This window comes from Bubalus kerabau, chromosome X, assembly GCF_029407905.1.
Source record: "Bubalus kerabau isolate K-KA32 ecotype Philippines breed swamp buffalo chromosome X, PCC_UOA_SB_1v2, whole genome shotgun sequence".
In the NCBI taxonomy this organism is placed as follows: Eukaryota; Metazoa; Chordata; class Mammalia; order Artiodactyla; family Bovidae; genus Bubalus; species Bubalus kerabau.
The window spans coordinates 157,234,303-157,251,411 of record NC_073647.1 but is presented as its reverse complement, the minus strand read 5'-3'; the positions used below and the strand labels follow the sequence as shown (position 1 = coordinate 157,251,411).

At 39.5% G+C, this 17,109-nt stretch overlaps 1 non-coding gene across 1 annotated transcript; it reads left to right on the top strand.

The window, feature by feature from the left end:
- Window positions 1–2,916: 2,916 nt before the first annotated feature.
- Window positions 2,917–3,023, top strand: LOC129640529 (U6 spliceosomal RNA). Its single transcript, XR_008708885.1, has one exon. It is a non-coding gene; the product is annotated as a U6 spliceosomal RNA (small nuclear RNA).
- Window positions 3,024–17,109: the final 14,086 nt, after the last annotated feature.

Below are 17,109 nucleotides of genomic sequence, written 5' to 3'. Positions count from 1 at the left end.
ATCTAGGTTGGTCATAACTTTCCTTCCAAGGAGTAAGCATCTTTTAATTTCATGGCTGCAGTCACCATCTGCAGTGATTTTGGAGCTCCAAAAAATAAAGTCTGACACTGTTTCCACTGTTTATCCATCTATTTCCAATGAAGAGATGGGACCAGATGTCATGATCTTAGTTTTCTGAATGTTGAGCTTTAAGCCAACTTTTTCACTCTCCACTTTCACTTTCATAAAGAGGCTTTCTAGTTCCTTTTCACTTTCTGCCATAAGGGTGGTGTCATCTGCATGTCTGAGGTTACTGATATTTCTCCTGGCAATCTTGATTCCAGCTTGTGCTTCTTCCAGCCCAGCGTTTCTCATGATGTACTCTGCATATAAATTAAGTAAGCAGGTTGCCAATATACAGCCTTGACGTACTCCTTTCCCTATTTGGAACCAGTCTGTTGTTCCATGTCCAGTTCTAACTGTTGCTTCCTGACCTGCCTATAGGTTTCTCAAGAGGCAGGTCAGGTGGTCTGTTATTCCCATCTCTTGAAGAAGTTTCCACAGTTTGTGATCCACACAGTCAAAGGCTTTGGCATAGTCAATAAAGCAGAAATAGATGTTTTTCTGGACCTATCTTGCTTTTTTGATGATCCAGCGGATGTTGGCAATTTGATCTCTGGTTCCTCTGCCTTTTGTAAAACAAGCATGAACATCCGGAAATTCACAGTTCACATATTGCTGAAGCCTGGCTTGGAGAATTTTGAGCATTACTTTACTAGTGTGTGAGATGAGTGCAATTGTGCAGTAGTTTGAGCATTCTTTAGCATTGCCTTTCTTTGAGATTGGAATGAAAACTAATCTTACTGCATTGTGATCAGAAAAGATGCTTGAAAGATTTCGATTCTTTTTAATTTACCAAGGCTAGATTTATCACCCAGGATGTGATCTATCCTGGAGAATGTTCTCTGTGCTCTTGAGAAAAAGGCGAAATTGAAATGTCCTATAGATATCGATTAGGTCTAACTACCCCATTGTATCATTTAAAGTTTGTGTTTCCTGGCTAATTTTCTGTTTGGTTGATCTATCCATAGGTGTCAGTGAGGTATTAAAGTCTCACACTATTATTGTGTTACTGGTAATTTCCCCTTTCATACTTGCTAGCATTTGCCTTATGTATTGAGGTGCTCCTATGTTGGATGTATATATATTTATAAATATTATATCTTCTTCTTGGATTGATCCTTTGATCATTATGTAGTGTCCTTCTTTGTCTCTTTTCACAGCCTTTATTTCAAAGTCTATTTTATCTCATATGAGTATTAATACTCCTGCTTTCTTCTTGTCTCTATTTGCATGAAATACCTTTTTCCAACCCTTCACTTTCAGTCTGTATGTGCCCCTTAGTTTGAGGTGGGTCTCTTGTAGACAGCATATATAGGGGTCTGCTTTTGTAACCATTTTACAATACTTCCTTTGTCATCTATCTATCCATTTTCCCATCCCTCTATCCAATCATCAATCAATCTTTTTCCTTGGTGCATTTTGTGGTAAATTGCAGACATCAGTATGCATCTCCTTAAGTATTTCTGCAAGCCTGCCATTAAGTAGCGAGCCATGTTTTTTATAGCAGTTTTCTTTGGATATAAACTTTACATACAATGAAACATACCAATCTTTTTTTTCCCAGTGATGATACTTTTTAAGTGAAGCACAGCTGCTTTCCAATGTTCTGTTAATTTCCGCTTTACAGCAAAGTGTTTCTATTATACACATGTATGTGTACATATACATTGTGTGTGTGTGTGTGTGTGTGTATTTACGCATTATTTTATTTAATCTTTTTGTTTTTTTTGTTTTTGGCTACACTGTCCAGCATGTGGGATTTGTCTCCTGACCAAGGACTGAACCTGCATCCCCTGCAGTGAAAGTGCAGAGTCTTAACCAATGGACTGCTAGAGAAGTCTGTATATATTTTTTCCATTATGATTTATATTAGGATACTGAATATAGTTCTCTGTGCTCTACAGCAGGAACTTGTCCATCCATTCCATATACTTTAGTTTGTATCTCTTAACCCCAATCTCCTACTCCATTGTTCCCCCAATTCTCTTTGCCTTGGAAGCCACAAGTCTGTTCTCTATGTCCATGAGTATATTTCTGCTTCATACCCATGTTCATTTGTACCATATTTTAGATTCCACATTTAAGTGATATCATTTGGTATTTGTCTTTCTCTGTGTGCCTCACTTCACTTAGTATCATCATTTCTCGGTCCATGCATGTTACCTCAAATGGCTTTATTGTTGTAGATGTACAGATTCTTGTATACTTTTAACTATATATAAAATTATTCATCTGTGGTTATTTTCCCAGTTATATTATTAAAACGTATGTTGTACACAACTCTTGGGATAGTATGTCCATTTTGAGTCTGTCTTAGGATTTTATATGCATATGCCAGTCAGTTCAGTTCAGTTAGTCAGTTGTGTCTGACTCTTTGCGACCCCATGGACTATAGCATGCCAGGCTTCTCTGTCCATCAGCAACTCCTGGCACCTACTCAAACTCATGTCCATCGAGTCCGTGATGCCATCTAACCATCTCATCCTCTGTTGTGCCCTTCTCCCCCCACCTTCAATCTTTCCCAGCATCAGAGACTTTTCCAATGAGTCAGTTCTTCACATCAGGTTGCCAAAATGTGTGGGTATGAATTAATATTTACTGTACTTTTGCTGCCCTCTCGTGGAGAAATAGAATGCTTATAAATGGAATTCATAAAATCCAGATGTAATCTGTGTATGAATAAATATATACTGTTCTAATGCTGCCCTCTCGTGGAGAAATAGAAGAATGCTTATGAATGGAATTTATAAAAATCCAGATGTATTCTCTACATGTTGAAAAAGATATGGTATAACTTTATTAAGAATTAATACAGTGCTTGCTTCGGCAGCACATATACTAAAATTGGAACGATACAGAGAAGATTAGCATGGCCCCTGCGCAAGGATGACATGCAAATTTGTGAAACACTCCATATTTTTAACAAAAGAAACTATAAGCAAGGTGAAAAGATAGCCTTCAGAATGGGAGAAAATAATAGCAAATGAAGCAACTGATAAACAACTAATCTCAAAAATATACAAGCAACTCCTGCAGCTCAATTCCAGAAAAATAAATGACCCAATCAAAAAATGGGCCAAAGAACTAGATATTTCTCCAAAGAAGACATACAGATGGCTAACAAACGCATGAAAAGATGCTCAACATCACTCATTATCAGAGAAATGCAAATCAAAACCACAATGAGGTACCATTTCACGCCAGTCAGAATGGATGCGATCCAAAAGTCCACAAGCAATAAATGCTGGAGAGGATGTGGAGAAAAGGGAACCCTCTTACACTGTTGGTGGGAATGCAAACTAGTACAGCCACTATGGAGAACAGTGTGGAGATTCCTTAAAAAACTGGAAATAGAACTGCCCATACAACCCAACAACCCCACTGCTGGGCATACACACCAAGGAAACCAGAATTGAAAGAGACACGTGTATCCCAATGTTCATCATAGCACTGTTTATAATAGCCAGGACATGGAAGCAACCTAGATGTCCATCAGCAGATGAATGGATAAGAAAGCAGTGGTACATATACACAATGGAGTATTATTCAGCCATTAAAAAGAATACATTTGAATCAGTTCTAATGAGGTGGATGAAACTGGAGCCGATTATACAGAGTGAAGTAAGCCAGAAAGAAAAAGACCAATACAGTATACTAAAGCATATATATGGAATTTAGAAAGATGGTAATGATAACCCTGTATGTGAGACAGCAAAAGAGACACAGATGTATAGATCAGTCATTTGGACTCTGTGGGAGAGGGAGAGGGAGGGATGATTTGGGAGAATGGCATTGAAACATGTATAATATCATATGAGAAACGAATCGCCAGTCCAGGTTCAATGCAGGATACAGGAAGCTTGGGGCTGGTGCACTGAGATGACCCAGAGGGATGGTATGGGGACGGAGGTGGGAGGGGGGTTCAGGATGGGGAACACGTGTACACCCGTGGCGGATTCATGTTGATGTATGGCAAAACCAATACAATATTGTAAAGTAAAAAAAAAAAAAAGAAAGAAAGAAAGAATTAATACATGCTCATAAGAGAAAACGTAAAGTTGATACACAAATACAAAGAAAGAAAAAAATCACCCATGATCTCATTTATCATTGACCCAGAATTCTGAGTTCCTGGGATGGGGAGAAAAAAATTTGAGGGTGCTCTAATTCTTTCACTATAAAATCAGCTTTTCTGCTCTTTGAATGCTAACATAGAACATGGTTCTGATAGGTGCTTATTGATTTGTTTACTTATCTTTAAGCCTCTACTTTTACAAATACCTAGTAATTTAACCCCTTGTTTAGAGACTGTTTACTTCAAGGTTTTTGTTTTGTTTTGTTTGTTTGTTTGTTTTTTAACTTTTGCTATGATTAAATAATGTTGCATGTCGTGGCTACGGTAAATAGTGCTGCAATGAACATTGGGGTGCATGCATCTTTTTGAATTAAGGTTTTCTCCAGGAAAATGCCCAGGGTTAGGTCATATACTGATTATATTTTTAGTTTTTTAAGAAGGTGCTATACAGTTCAACATAGTGGTGGTACTAATTTACATGCCCACTGACAGTGCAAGAGGGTTCCCTTTTCTCCACACGCTCTCCAAATTATTGTTTGTAGAGTTTTTGATGATGGCTATTTGGACTTGTGTAAAGTAATACCTCGTTGTAGTTTTGAATTGCATTTCTCTAATAACTTGTGATGTTGAGCATCTTTTCAAATATTTGTTGGCTATCTGTATGCCTTCTTTGGAAAAATGTCTATTTAGATCTGACCATTTATTCAGCTGAGTTCAGTTCAGTCGATCAGTCGTGTCTGACTCTTTGCGACCCCATGAACCACAGCATGCCAGGCCTCACTGTCCATAACACTCCCAGAGTCCACACAAACCAATGTCCATTGAGTTGGTGATGCCATCAAACCATCTCATCCTCTGTCATCACCGTCTCCTCCTGTTCTCAATCTTTTCCAGCACCAGGGTCTTTTCAAATGAGTCAGCTCTTTGCTGAGGTGGCCAAAGTACTGGAGTTTCAGCTTCAGCATCAGTCCTTCCAATGAACACCCAGGACTGGTCTCTTTTAGGATGGACTTGGTGGATCTCCTTGCTGTCCAAGGGATCGCAAGAGTCTTCTCCAACACTGCAGTTCAAAACCATCAATTCTTCTGTGCTCAGCTTTCTTTATAGTCCAACTCTCACATCCATACATGACCACTGGTAAAACCATAGCCTTGACTAGACGGACATTTGTTGGCAAAGTAATGTCTCTGTTTTCTAATATGCTATCTAGGTTGGTCATAACTTTCCTTCCAAGGAGTAAGCGTCTTTTAATTTCAGGACTGCAGTCACCATCTGCAGTGATTTTGGAGCCCAGATAAATAAAGTCAGCCACTGTTTCCACTGTTTCCCCATCTATTTCCCATGAAGTGATGAGACCGGATGCCAAGATCCTAGTTTTCTGAATATTGAGCTTTAAGCCAACTTTTTCACTCTCCTCTTTCACTTTCATCAAGAGGCTCTTTAGTTCTTCACTTTCTGCCATTATGGTGGTGTCATCTGCATATCTGAGGTTATTGATATTTCTCCTGGCAATCTTGATTCCAGCTTGTGCTTCATCCAGCCCAGCATTTCTCATGATGTACTCTGCATATAAGTAAACAGGGTGACAATATACAGCCTTGATGTACTCCTTTTCCTACTTGGAACCAATCTGTTGTTCATGTCCAGTTCTAACTGTTGCTTCCTGACTTGCATACAGGTTTCTCAAGAGGCAGGTCAGGTGGTCTGTTATTCCCATCTCTTGAAGAAGTTTCCACAGTTTATTGTGATCCACACAGTCAAAGGTTTTGGCATAGTCAATAAAGCAGAAATAGATGTTTTTCTGGAACTCTCTTGCTTTTTCGATGATCCAGAGGATGTTGGCAATTTGATCTCTGGTTCCTCTGCCTTTTCTAAAACCAGCTTGAACATCTGGAAGTTCACAGTTCATGTATTGCTTAAGCCTGGCTTGGAGAATTTTAAGCATCACTTTACAACTGTGTGAGATGAGTGCAATTGTGCGGTACTTAGAACATTTTTTGGTATTGCCTTTCTTTGGGATTGAAATGAAAACTGACCTTTTCCAGTCCTGTGGCCACTGCTGAGTTTTCCAAATTTGCTGGCATATTGAGTGAAGCACTTTCACAGCATCATCTTTCAGGATTGTAATAGCTCAACTGGGATTCCATCACCTCCACTAGCTTTGTTCATACTGATGCTTGCTAAGGCCCACTTGACTTCATATTCCAGGATATCTGGCTCTAGGTGAGTGATCACACCATCGTGTGTGATCTGGGTCGTGATTATCTGGGTCGTGAAGATCTTTTTTGTACAGTTCTTCTTTGTATTCTTGCCATCTCTTCTTAATATCTTCTGCTTCTATTAGGTCCATACCATTTCTGTCCTTTATTGAGCCCATTTTTTCATGAAATGTTCCCTTGGTATCTAATTTTCTTGAAGAGATCTCTAGTCTTTCCCACTCTATTGTTTTCCTCTATTTCTTTGCATTGATCACTGAGGAAGGCTTTCTTATCTCTCCTTGCTATTCTTTGGAACTCTGCATTCAAATGGGTATATCTTTCCTTTTCTCCTTTGCTTTTCACTTCCCTTCATTTCACAGCTATTTGTAAGGCCTCCTCAGACAGCCATTTTGCTTTTTTGCAATTCTTTTTCTTGGGGATGGTCTTGATTCCTGTCTCCTGTACAACATCACGAACCTCCATCCATAGTTCATCAGGCACTCTGTCTATCACATCTAGTCCCTTAAATCTATTTCTCACTTCCACTGTATAGTCATAAGGGATTTGATTTAGGTCATACCTGAATGGTCTAGTGGTTTTCTCCACTTTCTTCAATTTCAGTCTGAATTTGGCAATAAGGAGTTAATTGAGGTTTTGGTTTTTTGTTTGTTTGTTTGTTTGTTTTTGGATACTGGGCTATATGTGCTGTTTGTATATTCTGGAGAATAATGCGTTGATAACTAATGAAAACTGCCTTGATATCTAATGAAAACTATCTGTTTAGCATGGGCAACAATGTTCAGTGCTCCTTGGTGACCTAAATGTGAAGGAAACTTATGCACAACTGAAATACTTTGCTGTACAGTAGGAAGTAACACAACATTGTAAAGCAACTACATGTGTACATACTCTAGGCTCCATTTATAGAAAGTTCTAAATGAGGCAAAACTAATCTTTACTGAGAGAACTGATAATGGGGGTTACATGGGGGAAGGGTAGTGTGGGTTAGGAGCCCAAGAGATTTTCTAGGTTGATGGGAAAAAACTATTGCAGTGAACATCATATAGACAATATTGGTGAAATTGCATAAATTCTTCTGCAATGCAAATCCCAAACAAGGTCTTGCCAATTTGCTCCATGCATTTATAAATTTACTAGATAGTGTCAACTTGTCCTTCAGAAAGTTGCATCACTTTATGCTTTCACAACAATGCATAAGCACTCATTTTCCAACCACTCATCCTCAATTTGGTGGAAACATTTTGTATCACTTGATGCTTTCATTGAACTTTTGTCAATTTGCATGGTGAGAAACCGGCTGTTGTCCTCTCACCCTCCCCCTTTTCCCCTGGTTCATCTGTCTGTGGTCCTGTCTTTGATGCTCAAAGCTTTGCTCCTTTTCCCATCTTCCTGCTTTTATTAACATCTTCCTTTACAGAACCAAGAAGCCACAGGACTCTGCTGTCTGGATGTCCCCAAACTGCCCAATTCAAATAGCCCCCATCTTTGCTTCAGTCTGCTGGGAAAGATTGAAGGCAGGAGGAGAAGAGGACCACAGAGGGTGAGATGATTGGATGGCATCATCGACTCAATGGACCTGAGTTTGAGCAGGTTCCAGTAGTTGGTGATGAATGGAGAAGCCTGGTGTGCTACAGCCCTTGGGGTGGCAAAGAGTCAGACACGACTTAGTGACTGAGCTGAACTGACTAACGTATACATGTAAAATCCTAATACAACCTCAAAATGGATGTACTATGCCAAGAGTGGTATACTAAACACTTTAATAAGATATACGTGAAAATAACCACAGATGAATACCTCTATGTATGGTTTAAAGGATATAAGAATCTGTACAACTACAACAATAAGGCCATTTGAGGCAAGATGAATAGACTGAGAGATGACCATACTAAGTGAAGTGAGTCAGATGGAGAAAGACGGACACCAAATATCACTTAAATGTGGAATTGAAGATATGACACAAATGAACATATATATGGCAAAGAAACTCATTCATGGACATAGAGAACAGACTTGTGGCTTCCAAGGCAGAGAGCACTGGGGGAGGGATGGAGTAAGAGATTGGGGTTAAGAGCTATAAACTAGAGTATATGGAATGGATAGACTAGTTCCTACTGTAGAGCATAGACAACTATATTCAGTATCTGATAAATCATAATGGAAAAGAATATATATGGGAGTTCCCTGGTGGTCCAGTGGTTAAGACTCCACACTTCCACTGCAGGGGATGCAGGTTCATTAGCTGGTCAGGAAGTTAATCTCACATGCTGCACAGTGTAGCCAAAAAAAAAAAATGATTAAATAAATAAATCTGTATATGGATACACACACACACAATGTATATTACATATATATGTGTATAACTGAATCACTTTGCTGTAAAGCAGAAAATGACACAACATTGTAAATCAACTATACTTCAACTAAAAAATAACATGACTTAGAAAAAAAGATTGGTATAATTTATTGTATGTAAACTTTATCTTTCAAAGAAAACTGCTGTAAACAAATACAGTTCACTACTTAATGGTAGGCTACCTAAAATACCTAAGGAGATACATACTGATATCTGCAATTTACCACAAAATGTACCAGGGAATAAGATCGATTGATGGATGGATAGAAGGATGGACAAATGGACAGATATGTGACAAAGGAAGTATTGCAAAATAGTTGCAGTGAAATCTAAGTGGGAAATCTTTGTGTATTAGCCAGAAAACAATTTTCCACTTTGTTGAATGTTTGGAAATTTTTATGATAAAATGTTTGGGAAAGTACAGAACAAAGAACAATGGAAAGCAAAATGCACATGAAGTGTAATTCTAACTTTAAAAATACGAGTTGAAAAATGACGGGGAAGAAATACGCTAAAATATGAACTGTGGTGAAAGTAATCGTGGTTTTTGCTTACTTTTTCACACTCCGTGCACTGACCACGTTCTTTTCCCAATATCCACAGAGTACATTGTCCATAATGAAAGAAGCATCACCTTCCCTCTGGCCCAAGTGAGACAGGCTTACTGGCAGCATCATCGCCCTGTTTGTGCAGCTCCTTGTGACCTTGGCTTTGAGCACGTGCTGGGGCTCCCGGAGTCCTCCAATCACAGCTCTAAAGAGGTGTTCCTGTTGGCTTCACAGGGCTGACCAAGCCTATGGCTGACTCATCTGTTTGGAGTCCCACGTGCAGCCCCACTCGTCCTGGTTTCATCTTGACCCATCATGGCGCCACCCGCCTCCACTTCATTTTCTCTCTCTCTCTCTCTCTCTATATATATATATATATGTGTGTGTGTGTGTGTGTGTGTGTGTGTGTATTTCAAGGTAAAGTAAATAGCTAATTGTAAAGTTCACGTGAAAAGGCACACAGGTGCACTCATAGAGAATTGCCCCCCCTCCAACTCCCAATTCTTTTAACCTCACCTTCTAGCCTCCTGAACAATTTCTCAGTTACTTAAATTTCCTATTTTACCATGTCCTTTGTCCAGAAGCTAAAAAGGGAAAATTTACATACCTTTCTTTGTAGAAAAATTTCTGCATGCCTAAATAATTAATAAACAAGGAATTATAAAGTGACAATTGAAAAATATTTGGAAGATAGCTGACAAAGAGCGCATTTAGCTAATTTATGAAGAGTTCAAAAGTTAAAATAAGAAAATAAGATGGAAAACTCAATAGAAAACAAACATGAAATAAACAAAGGGTACAAAGATATACAAATTACTCAGAAGAAAAAAAGGAAAACTACCAAAAAACAGGAGGAAATGTTGAACCTAATTGGTAATAAAAGAAATGCAAACAAAAGAATAATGGAATATGATTTCTCACCAAGCACATCGCCAAAAGTTCAGTGAAAGCTTTGAATGATACCAAAGGTTTCCTCCACTTTGACGATGAGGGATTAGAAAATCAGTGCTCATGCAGAATTGTGAAAGCATAAAATGATGCAAATTTCTGAAGGACAAGTTGACAATATCTAGTAAACTTACCAATGCATGGAGCCACTTAGCAAGACCCTGTTTGGAATTTGCATTGCAGAAATATTTATGCAATTCCACCAAGATTATATATATGATGTTCACTGCAATATTTTTTTCCCCATCATCCTAGACAATCTCTTTGGGCCCCTTCCTCACACATCCCTTCTCCCATGCACAACCTGTTCTATCAGTATACATTAATTTTGCCTCGTCTAAAACTTCCTATAAATGGAGCCTACAGTATGTACACATGTAGTTGCTTTACAATGTTGTATTACTTCCTGCTGTACAGCAAAGTAAATCAGCTGTGCATATGTGTGTGTGTGGTATATATATCCTTTTTGTAATTTCTTTCCCATTTAGATCACCACAGAGCACCGAGGACAGTTCCCTATGATGCACAGATGGTTCTCTAGTTCAGGTCAGTTCAGTTCAGTGACTCAGTCGTGTCTGACTCTTTGCAACCCCATGGTCTGCAGCATGCCGTGCCTCCCTGTCCATCACCAACTCCCAGAGCTTACTCGAACTTATTTCCATCCCGTCGGTAATGCCATCCAACCATCTCATCCTCTGTCATCCACTTCTCCTCCCGCCTTCAATCTTCCCCAGCATCAGGGTCTTTTCCAATGAGTCAGTTCTTTGCGTCACTTTTGACTTCAGAATCAGTCTTTCCAGTGAATATTCAGGACTGATTTCTTTTAGGATGCACTGGTTTGATCTCCTTGCAGTCCAAGGGACTCTCAAGAGTCTTCTCCAACACCACAGTTGAAACCCATCAATTCTTCAGTGCTCAACTTTCTTTATAGTCCAACTCTCACATCCATACATGACTACTGGAAAAACCATAGCTTTGACTATGTGGACCATTATTGGCAAAGTAATTTCTCTGCTTTTTAATATACTGTCTAGGTTAGTCATAGCTTTTCTTCCAAGGAGCAAGTGTATGTTAATTTCATGGCTGCAGTCAACATCTTCAGTGATTTTGGATCCCAAGAAAATTAAGTCTCTCACTATTTCCATTGTTTCCCCATCTATTTCCCATAAAGTGGTGGGACTGAATGCCAGGATCTTAGTTTTCGGAATGCTGAGCTTTAAGCCAACTTTTTCACTCTCCTCTTTCACTTTCATCAAGAGGCTCTTTGGTTCTTCTTTGCTTTCTGCCATAAGGGTGATGTCATCTGCATATCTGAGGCTATTGATATTTCTGCGAGCAATCTTGATTCCAGCTTGTGCTTCATCCAGCCCAGCATTTCATGAGATGTAGAATACTTTGGCCACCTGATGTGAAGAACTGACTCATTTGAAAAGACCCTGATGTGGGAAAGATTGAAGGCAGGAGGAGAAGGGGATGACAGAAGTTGAGATGGTTGGAGAGCATCACTGACTCAATGGACATGAGTTTGTGTAAACTCTGGAAACTGGTGATGGACAGGAAGGCCTGGCGTGCTGCAGTCCATGGGATAACAAAGAGTTGGACATGACTGAATGACTGAGCTGAACTGAACTCTGCATATAAGTTAAATAAGCAGGGTGACAATATACAGCCTTGATTTACTCCTTTCCTAATTTGGAACCAGTCTGTTGTTCCATGTTCAGTTCTTACTGTTGCTTCTTGACCTGCATACAGATTTCTCAGGAGGCAAGTCAGGTGGTCTGCTATTCCCATCTCTTTCAGAATTTTCCAGTTTGTTGTGATCCACACAGTCAAAGTCTTTGGCATAGTCAATAAAGCAAAAGTAGATATTGTTTTGAAACTCTCTTGCTTTTTTGATGATCCAACGGATGTTGGCAATTTGATCTCTGGTTCCTCTGCTTTTTGTAAATCCAGCTTTAACATCTGGAAGTTCACGGTTCACATATTGCTGAAACCAGGCTTGGAGAATTTTGAGCATTACTTTGCTAGTGTGTGAGATGAGTACAATTGTGTGATAGTTTGAGGATTCTTTGGCATTGCCTTTCTTTGGGATGGGAATGAAAACTGAGCTTTTTCAGTCCTGTGGCCACTGCTGAGATTTCCAGATTTGCTGGCATATAGAGTGCAGCACTTTCACAGGATCATCTTTTAGGATTTGAAATAGCTCAACTGAAATTCCAACACCTCCACTAGCTTTGTTGGTAGTGATGTTTCCTAAGGCCCACTTGACTTCGCATTCCAGGATGTCTGGCTCTAGGTGACTTATCACACCATCATGGTTATCTGGGTCTTGAAGATCATTTTTGTATAGTTCTTCTGTGTATTCTAGCCACCTCTTCTTAATATCTTCTGCTTCTGTTTGGTCCATTCCATTTCTGTCCTTTATTGTGCTCATCTTTGTGAGAAATGTTGCCTTGGTGTCTCTAATTTTCTTGAAGAAATCTTTCCTATTCTATTTTTTCCTCTGTTTGCTTTGATCGCTGAGGAAGGCTTTCTTATCTCTCTGCTACTCTTCAGAATTTTGCATTCAAGTGGGTATAACTTTCTTTTTCTCCTTTGCCTTTTGCTTCTCTTCTTTTCTCAGCTGTTTGTAAAGCCTGGTCAGACAACCATTTTGCTTTTTTGCATTTCTTTTTCTTGTGGATGGCCTCGATCACTGCTTTCTCTACAATGTCATGAACCTCATTAGCTATCAAGGCATTATTCTCCAAAATATACAAACAGGTCATGTAGGCCAGTATCAAAAGAAAAAAAAAATCCAATCAAGAAATGGGCAGATCTAAATAGACATTGTTCCAAAGAAGACATACAAATGGCAAACAAACACATGAAAAGATGCTCAACATCACTAATTATCAGAGAAATGCACATCAAAACTACAATGAGGTATTACTTCACTCCAGTCCGAGGAGCCATCATCAAAAATTCTACAAACAATAATTTCTGGAGAGGGTTTGGAGGAAAGGGGACCCTCTTTCACTGTCGGTGGACATGTAAATTGGTACAGCCACTATGGTGAACAGTATGGCAGCTCCTTAAAAACTAAAAATAAAATTACCATATGACCCAGCAATTCCACTCCTGGGCACATTCCTGGAGAAAAACCTGAATTCCAAAAGATTCATGCACTCCAATGTTCATTGCAGCATTAGGTACTGTAGACAAGACATGCAGCATTTTTCAATAAAAGCAGAAATGGCAAAAGAAAAAAAAAAAAAAAGAAAGAAACCTTGAAGCCAACAGTCTCTAAACAGGGGATCAAATTACTAGGTATTTGTAACAGTAAAGGCTTAAAGATAAGCAAGCAAAGCAAGAATCAACTATCAAAACCAAGTTCTATGTTAGCATACAAATAGCTGAAATGATGATTTTATACTAAAAGAAGTAGCACACCATCATTGCCCCAAGCCAGGAACTCAGAATTCTGAGCCAGTGGTAAAGTGAAATCATGGGTGATTTTTTTGTTTCTTTCTATTTTTTTTGGCAACTTTATCTCTTCTGTTATGAGTATATATCATTTAATAAAGCAATACAGTATCTTTTCCAACATGTGAAGAATACATTTGGATTTTATAAATTGCATTCATAAGCTTTCTTCTATTTCTCCACCAGAGGGCAGCAAAAGCACAGTAAATATTTGTTCATACACACATATATACGAGTATACATCTGAATTTTATAAATTACATTCATAAGCACAACAAATATTTATTCATACCCACGTATACTCTGGAGAGTCCCAAGGAGATCAAACCAGTCAATCCTGAACGAAATCGGTCCTGAATATTCATTGGAAGGAATGATGCTGAAGCTGAAACTGCAATACTTTGGCCACCTGATGTGAAGAACTGACTCATTGGAAAAGACCCTGATGCTGGCAAAGATTGAAGGCAGGAGGAGAAGTGGACAACAGGGTGAGGTGGTTGGATGGCATCACCCACTCAATGGACCTGAGTTTGAGCAGGCTCCGGTAGTTGGTAATGGACATGGAAACCTGGCATGCTACAGTCCATGGGGTCTCAAAGAGTCAGACATGACTGAGCGACTGAACATATACATATAAAATGCCAATACAGCCTCAAAATGGATGTACTATGCCCAGAGTGTTGTACTACAGATGTTTTCATAATATATACGTGAAAATAACTGCAGATGAATACCTGTATGTATGATTAAAAGGATACAAGAGTCTGTACAGCTACAACAGTAAGGCCATTTGAGCCAACATGCATGGACCGAGAGATGATCATACTAAGTGAAGTGAGTCAGAGAAAGACAACTACCAAGTGATATTACTAAAATGTGAAATCTAAGATATGACACAAATGAACATATGCCTGAAACAGAAACACACGGACATAGAGAACAGACTTGTATCTTCCAAGGCAGAGAGAACTGGGGGAGGGATGGAGTAAGAGACTGGGGTTAAGAGCTATAAACTCGAGTACATGGAATGAGTAGACAAGTTCCTACTGTAGAGCACAGAGAACTATATTCAGTATCCTATGATAAATCATAATGGAAAAGAATATATAATGGGACTTCCCTGGCAGTCCAGTGGTTAAGACTCCACACCTCCACACACTTCCAGCTTCAATCCCCGGTCAGGGAACTAATCCCACATGCTACACAGTGTAGCCAAGAAAGAAAGATTATATATAAGAATGTACACACACACAATGCATATATACACATTTATGTGTATAACTGAAACAATAATTGCTATAGAGGTTGTGGAGAAAAGGGAACCCTCTTGCACTGTCAGTGGGCATGTAGATTGGTACCGCCACTATGGTGAACAGTATGGCAGCTCCTTAAAGAACTTAAACTAGTATTACCATATGACACAGTCATGCTACTCCTGGCCATATTCCTGGGGAAAACCTTAATTCCAAAAGATACATGCACCCCAATGTTCATTGCAGCACTATTTACCATAGACAAGACATGCAAAAATTTTTAAATCTTACCAAAAGCAGAAAAATAAAAAATAAAAAACTTGAAGCAAACAGCCTCTGAACAGGGGCTCAAATTACTAGGTATTTTAAAAAGTAGAGGCTTAATGATAAGTAAACAAAGCAAGACTCAAGTATCAAATCCAAGTTCTATGTTAGCATTCTAACAGCAGAAAAGGTGATTTTATTTTAAAAGAACTAACGCACCCTCATCTTTTTATCTCCCTGTCCCAGGAACTCAGAATTCTGAGCCAACGGTAAAGTGAGATCATGTGGTGTGTTTTTTTTTTTTTTCTTTCTTCGTATTATTCTGTCAATTTTACATTTTCTCTTATGAGCATGTATTAATTTTTAAAAAGTTATGCACTATCTTTTTCAACATGTAAAGAATGCATCTGGATTTTATAAATTACATTCATAATCATTCTTCTATTTCTCCACAAGAGGGCAACAAATGCACAGTAAATATTGATTCATACACACATATACATATAAGAGAATACATCTGAGTTTTATATATTACATTCATAAGTATTCTATTTCTCCACAAGAGTGAAGCATATGCACAAAATCATTTATTCATACCCACATTTACTCTGGAGAGTCCCTTGAACTGCAATGTGATCAAACCCATCAATCCTAAAGGAAATCAGTCCAGAATATTTCACAGTACCCCATGTCCAGGGACAGAGAAGCCCCAGCAAGACAGTAGGATGGGCAAACTGCATTTAGAATCAAACTCCATATCTGCCAGAGACACTCAGGGGGCTCAAACAAACCTTGTGTGCACTGGAACCCAGACAGCCCACAGAAACTGAGACAGAAGTGTGTTTGAGTGTCTTCTGTGGAGGTATGGGTCAGCAGTGGACTACTGTGGGTGCAGGGGCTCTGCTGCAACAGAGTTGCATATGGCATAAGCCCTCTTGGAGGAGGTCACCATTAACCCCACCATAGAGCCGCCAGAACTTACACAGGACTGGGAAACAGACTCTTGGAGGACACAAACAGAACCTTGTGCACACTAGGACCCAGGAGAAAGGAGCAGTGACCCCACAAGAGTCTGACTCAGACTTTTCTGTGAGTGTCCAGGAGTCTCTGGCAGAGGTGTGGGTCAGCGGTGGCCTGCTGTAGGGTTGGGGACGCTGAGTGTACCACTGTGTGCATGGGACCTTTGAATGAGATTGCCATTATCTTCATTACCTCCACCATAGTTTGGCCTCAGGTCAAATGACAGGGAGGGAACACAGCCCCATCCATAAACAGAAAGGTGGATTAAAGATTTACTGAGCATGGCCCTGGCCATCAGAACAACATCCAGTTTTCCCCCTCAGTCTCTCCCATTAGGAAGCTTCCATAAGCCTCTTATCATTCTCCATCAGCTGGCAGACAGATGGAAAACCACAATCACAGAAAACTAGCCAATCTGATCACAAGGACCACAGTCTTGTCTAACTCAATGAAACTATGAGCCATGCCCTGCAGGGCCTCCCAAGATGGAGTGGTCATGGTGGACAGTTCTGACAAAGCGTGGTCCACTTGAGAAGGGAATAGCAAATCTCTTTGGTATTCTTGCTTTGAGAACCCCAGGAACAGTATGAAAAGGCACAAAGATAGGACACTGAGAGATGAACTCCCCAGGTCTGTAGGTGCCCAATATGCTACTGGAGATCAGTGGAGAAGTAACACCATAAAGAATGAAGAGATGGAGCCAAAGCAAAAACAGCACTCAGTTGTGGATGTTACTGGTGATAGAAGTAAATCTGATGCTGTAAAGAGCAATAACGCATAGGAACATTTGATGTTAGGTCCATAATCAAGGCAAATTGGAAGTGGTCAAACAGGAGATGGCAAGAGTGAACATCGACAT